The sequence below is a fragment of the Equus caballus genome, unplaced genomic scaffold (assembly GCF_041296265.1).
Source record: "Equus caballus isolate H_3958 breed thoroughbred unplaced genomic scaffold, TB-T2T haplotype1-0000035, whole genome shotgun sequence".
Classification (NCBI taxonomy): Eukaryota; Metazoa; Chordata; class Mammalia; order Perissodactyla; family Equidae; genus Equus; species Equus caballus.
The window spans coordinates 1,035,272-1,041,587 of NW_027221806.1; the positions used below are offsets into that span (position 1 = coordinate 1,035,272).

At 39.2% G+C, this 6,316-nt stretch overlaps 1 pseudogene; it reads right to left on the reverse strand.

Annotated features, from left to right (window-relative positions):
* LOC138922036 (regulator of DNA class I crossover intermediates 1-like) overlaps positions 1–6,275 on the reverse strand; it is a 74,528-nt pseudogene extending 68,253 nt beyond the window's left edge.
* Positions 6,276–6,316: the final 41 nt, after the last annotated feature.

The window sequence follows — 6,316 nt, forward strand, 5'->3', positions numbered from 1 at the left end:
GTAGCTTTGTTCAGTAAAATATCAAGCCTCTTTGACTACAACTGTGAAATATACATGAACTACAACCAATTCCAAGTGTATCTTGGCTACACAGGTTACATAATTTAGTAAGAGTCCTGTTTTACCCAAGATGCTATGATCCATCAAATTTCTATTTATATTATCATTGCAGAAATAATTTTATCTTTAATGTTCTGCAGTTACATGCGTCAAACTATTGTCTGCAGCTATAATCTCCTTAAAATAACTACCAAATCTGAAAGTAACTCCTGATGCTTTTTCAGCAGATTTGGGCATTCAGATTGTCATGTGACCATGAGAGATGCTAAATGCTGGCAAACATTTTGTGTACTAGTTATAGATTCATCAACTCAAATGAAAAACAAAACATCAGTATTTATCATTAAGCATTAATTTTCCTTTATTTGAGCTCCCTGCTGCCAAAAGGTTACAAAAGCATTACTAAACACTATGAAAAAGGAAACGGTTGTTGACAAAACCACTGTAGCAACAACATTCCTACTACTCTTTGTAGGCACTCTGACAGGACTGATTAGCCTCTATTCCTAGCAAATATTTCACTTACACCTAATCTAAAATTTTCCATGTTTCCTATTGACCCCACTCCCAGGCATGGCGGCTATACAAATCTCTCAGACCTTAGAATGCAATGTTACAACTAGCTGGTACAAGTGGCTAGCAGAGACAGCAGCATTAAATACTTCTCCCATCCCATCCAGCAAGTTAGTTGTACCCAGCCACTCATGTCTCAGCACACTTTATCAGCAAGTGCCCTTCATGCTATCTTTAAAAGAAGCTGTTAGTTACTTTCTATCTGGAAAGTGCCAGGCCTGGGTTATCATTGGATGTCTTCAGATTTAACCACATGTTAAAGTGAGAACGTTCTTCACCGCACACGTTGCTCATGCACTAATACAGACCATGGCAGAGGTTAAAATAAAAAAAAGGATGTTCACTGAATCTATCTGGGTTCATTTTAACGGAACCATTAATGGTAGCTTATATTTAATTAAAAAACAAAAACTCCGAAAACAAATGCTAAACTGGGCGTGCCACTAGGATCACAGGCATAAACCATGACTGTCCTAGGCAAACTGGGATGATGTTCACCGTACATTTAAGTGTTATCCCCATTTAACAGATGAAGAAAGAGATGCAGGGACAGAGGCTAATTCACAGTAAAGAGAATTTATTGTAAAGCTAATTAAACTTAAGTTCAGAGCCCTTCATCTGCATATTCCCCTTCCAAGCCCTATACCTAATTTTGTAGTCACAATTTTGTATTCTTTTTTCCATTATGAAGGTCCCTCACAACCTGATCTGCTCCTATACAGAGAGGTTTAATAATTAACCCAAATTCACATAGGACTGGTGTTTTTGCTTGCTTTTTGGGGGGTTGTTTTGCTTTTAAAGATTTTATTTTTCCTTTTTCTCCCAAAGACCCCCAGTACATCGTTGTGTATTTTTAGTTGTGGGTCCTTCCAGCTGTGGCATGTGGGACACCACCTCAGCATAGTCTGATGAGCAGTGCTATGTCCGCGCCCAGGATTCGAACTGGTGAAACCCCGGGCCGCCGAAGCAGAGCGCACGAACTTAACCACTCGGCCACCGCGCCAGCCCTAGGACTGGTTTTGATTTGATCTGGAAAATATATAGTCATACAAGAAAATGGAAAAATAGTATTCATTATTTTTCCCCAGAAGAATCCTAACTGGTATCACTGTCTTGGAGTCTTTCACCACTATATTCCAAACTACACACCACTAGCACCACAAACAAACAGTCATAGAATACTACTTTCACTGTGGTACTTCTGAATTTGAATGACTCCTCAATATCCAACAGATCAAATTTCAACTTCTCAGTCTGGTTTTCAACCTCACCATCACGCAGACACATATACACATTTTTAAGTATTTAAATAAGTAATCTTATCTCCAACTATTTACATAACATTTATTTTATTCTTTTTCTCCATCAAACTTTCCTTTAGCCTTGTTTCTGATTTGCCAAACTCTCAGCTAAAACTTTCCTATGTTCTACTATTGTTCACACTGTTTTTTTTAAATCATATATTCTGGCCCCTGATCTTTCAACATTTTCAAACTTTATGGAATGTCATATTCGCCCCCCCCCCCCAATAAGCTATAAATCTCTCAGAAAGAGACTAAATTTCAGTTACTTTATACTCTGACCTGGCACAGTGCCTGGTACATAGCACTCACTAAATACTTTGCACAGGTGAATATTCTAGGCCTACATTTACAAATGCAAACCTCTCCTTCACCTAAATTCAAACAGGATTTTATCTGTGCCTTCTTATGACACGGGTTGCATTCTTCAATCTAAGTTATAGAAATAAACCTCCTCCAATTAAAACAAAAAGTCTTCTTACACTGAATGTATAGTGCTGTATTTCAGATCTATAGTTGATCCCATTCTGAATAGCATATCGAGGCCCAAAGACTGGTCACATCTTTATCTTCTCCTTTCTCTCTTCTCTTACTACCACCTTCATGTCTGAGGTGGCTATGAATTTGGTGAAACAAGTCGTCAATCACCAAATACTGAAAATAAAAGAGAATCTTTTCCAAATTAAAAAGATCAGTGCTTATACCTGTCCTCTTTCAAATTTACAACTCAATGTGACTAGGAAAACACAGGGTCTCAGTGCTGACGTAAAAGTACAAAACAAAGATTAGAGTTCTAGGTCAATGATTCCCAGACAACTAAAAAAAAAAAATTTATTTAATTGGTAAGACTGACAAATGATTCATATTTTTAATTTTGTCAAGAAAGGACTTGGGACCAGCCCCGTGGCCGAGTGGTTAAGTTCGCGTCCTCTGCTTAGGTGGCCCAGCGTTTCACTGGTTCAGATCCCGGGCGTGGACATGGCACCGCTCATCAGGTCACACTGAGGTGGCGTCCCACATGCCCCAACTAAAATATGTACTGGGGGGATTTGGGAAGAAAAAGCAGGGGGAGAAAAAAAGAAAGGACTTAAAATGGGAGGGGCATTTTAAGTCCAAAAAAGAATATAATTTTAGGAAAAAAAGAAAGAACCCATTAAATTGGAAAATCTGACATTATGGCTGATTAGCAAGTTTCAGGGAAGTAGACTGGGAACTGCTATCATAGATATGTCAATTAGTTTCAGCTTAGACCAAATCTCTTTACCCTAAATGAGACTTTGTTTGAAATGAAATGTTATATCTTCAAAGACGTCCACAAAGCATAACACTAAAGCCAAACCAAGTAATTTAAAAATCAAAATAAGGAAAGCTTATTTCTTCCCTAGCCACCAGTCCCTTCCCTCACAAAAAAAAATCTTACATGTGACTGGTAGACTCCCCAAACAGAAGAGCAGCAAAAAGTTAAATGCCAAGTTTCTTTTATGCCAAGAAAACTTGCAAAGACCTTTGCAATTGTAAAGACGCTCCTATCAAATGATTCCGCAATTAAACTGTATATCAGGTCCCTATAATACACAACAAGAATACCCTGGTTTGATTTAGTGTATACGATCAGGTTGCTACAACCAAAATACAAACTTGCTATAGCCTGCTTCATTCATTTCCTTGGAAAAAAGGTATAAAGCCTCTTTGCAAGTGTTTTCCTGTCTTAATGCAGACCAATCTACTGTCTGCCAAATAATCCTTTCAGGTTCTTTAATACTGCCCTCCCAACCCATCTCTTCTAAGAAGCCTTGGTAAAAACTAGGTCTCCAATTTGATAATTATTTATCTCACTTCCTTTTCAGCTTTTAAGAACCTGTGTTTCATTGTTTCTCTGTAGCGCTTGTTCTGTGCAACACTGTTATCCTTCAAGGTTTAAGGTAATTTCTCTGTTCTCTAAATATCCATAGCCCTCTACATGTGCCACTTTCACAATACTCGTATTTCTACACTGCATAGCACAGCATAGCCATTAAGCATATGGTTCTCAAATAACTGTCATTGATTAGCTGGGTGACCTTGGGCAAGCCACTTAACATTAACAGTGCCTCAGTTTCCCTATCAGTAAAATGAGGATAACATTTGTACATACCTCATAGGGTTCTTCTTAAGAGTAAATGAGCTAATATACAAAAAGTTCTTAGAACAGCACTTGTTATATATTAAGTACCATTTAACTATCTAGTCTTAAAATCATTCACCTAATTCAAATCTCACCATTCTACCATAAATTCTTTTTGTGGTCCAAAGTTTTATCTTTTTCTCTTTTGAATCCCACTATACAGCTTGACAATGCCCTAAACAGGGAGGCAAGTAAAAACGTATTTGTTGAATTAATTAATGCCGAATTCTCTGATGGAGCAGCTCTGAGAGAGCTTTGTAAATGTTCTCTAGTTACTCGTCTGTATTTTAAGTTCCTAACAGTTCTCAAAATTTTCAAACAAAAACTAATCCTACAACAGAGGGAAATAAACAAGTACTCAAGGATGGTCTGAGACAAGGATTAAAACTTCTACTCTATAGCAGCTCCAATCAACTGCTAGTGATTACTAAGCACTGTCTCAGATTCTGAGGCCCTTACGGCCTCATGGTCAGAGCGCCATGATCAACTAATCTTGTCTACCTTTGTTTGCTGGGATAGTACAAAGTGGACACACTCATTTTTTCATTACCAATCTGGAGTTTGACCCTAACGAGCCCAACCTCCCCAAGAAAATTTATTTAAAATTCCATATTTTCTCTTACAACTTCACACAAGTTTTGCCTTTTACTCTATAACATATCCATGTTTACTTAAATTAAAAAATATATTTTCCTCCGATCTGTGAATAAAACTGATGCTCCAGGGAGATGTGTCACGTTTCTTCTGTGGTTTCTTAACCCCCTGGTACCTAATATCTCCAGGTGCAGCACTACCTCATTTTGAGAAACACAATCCTAGACTACACGTTTCCTGCAGTACATTGCTTTTGCATCCTCCCACTAGCAACCAAAATACTACTCCCTGAATAACCAGAAGTTATATGACAGAATAATAATAGCACCTATATTTTAATACTGCTTAAGCGTTTGTAAGATGATTTTCTATCTCATTTAATATTCACATTTTAAAGAATTCAAAAACATCAAATTATAATCATGTATCAACTAAATTGTGTGACGTTTGTAAGTGAGTTTTCACTTTTCTCCAAAGTGGAAGCATGATGCTAGAACATTAGCTAGGAATAAATCAGATAAACTTCTAAAATACGATGCTAACATATCTTCAACAGGATAAATGCTATTGCTAAAATTATCAGACATCGTTACAATACTTGAACACAAAAGCTGTCTTTCCTCTTATAAAATTCCTAATAATTTAAATGTGTTATATTCTAACCATATCATCACTGTCCTGGGTCTACTTGTGACAAAAATTGTATTTAATGGCTTAATGTTTCAATCAAAACAATTCTTTTCGTCAGGGAATTTGATCAAACGAAATTACAGGCCCACATGATTTCCATCCTAGTGGACTTGAAGGTCAACAGCAATGAACAGGTTACATAAAGCTAAATTGTCAACTCATCCTCCTTTATGTGATCAATTCTAAATACAAAACAAATTGCAAATTCTCTTGTAAGTTAAAGCAAAAAACGCTTCACTTTCCCTCCCTTGCAAAAACAAACTAAATTGGATTTATGGTGGATACGAGCCCCCACCAATGGATTTAAGGGCAGCAGGGAATGGCCTCTTCCATAACGCCTTACAAATTTGTGCAAAGACGATATATTGACGCAAAGAAATCCCTTCAAAAAGGGAGAAGCAGGGGCGAGAAGAGGGCTCAGCTGCTCAGAGGTCTCATTAGAGGAGGAGGACCCGGGAGGCGGGGGAGGGAGAGCAGAGAACCTCACCCACGGCGGGCCCCACATGTGAAGCTTTTGGAAAGACAGTGGGGGAAAAGCTGAGCTGCTTTCGGTTTAAGAGCAGAGACATGGCGCTAGGGTCCCCCGGCTTGGGGAAGATTAAAAGACCTCTCCTAGCAAGTTGCCCCCAGGCAAGGCTGTGCCCTCCCCTCCGAGGCCTAGGAAAGAGGCGCCATGACGGGAATGCACGTCCAGGGACGCAAGGCTACAGTCTCAAGCTCCAGCAGCACGACTCACCTGGAGCCCCCGACCCAGTTCATCTCCCCAAAACTTCTGAGAAGACACTGGGGTTCTGACAGCTGCACTTCAGACGGCTCCGTTCAGGGCTAAGCCACAGCTTCCTCGGTTTCAGCCCGCTCCTCTCCGGCCCACGGACCTATAGCCCAGCCTCCCTACAGCCTTTGCGGCCTGGTTAGGCTCCTTCCGCGTCTCCCG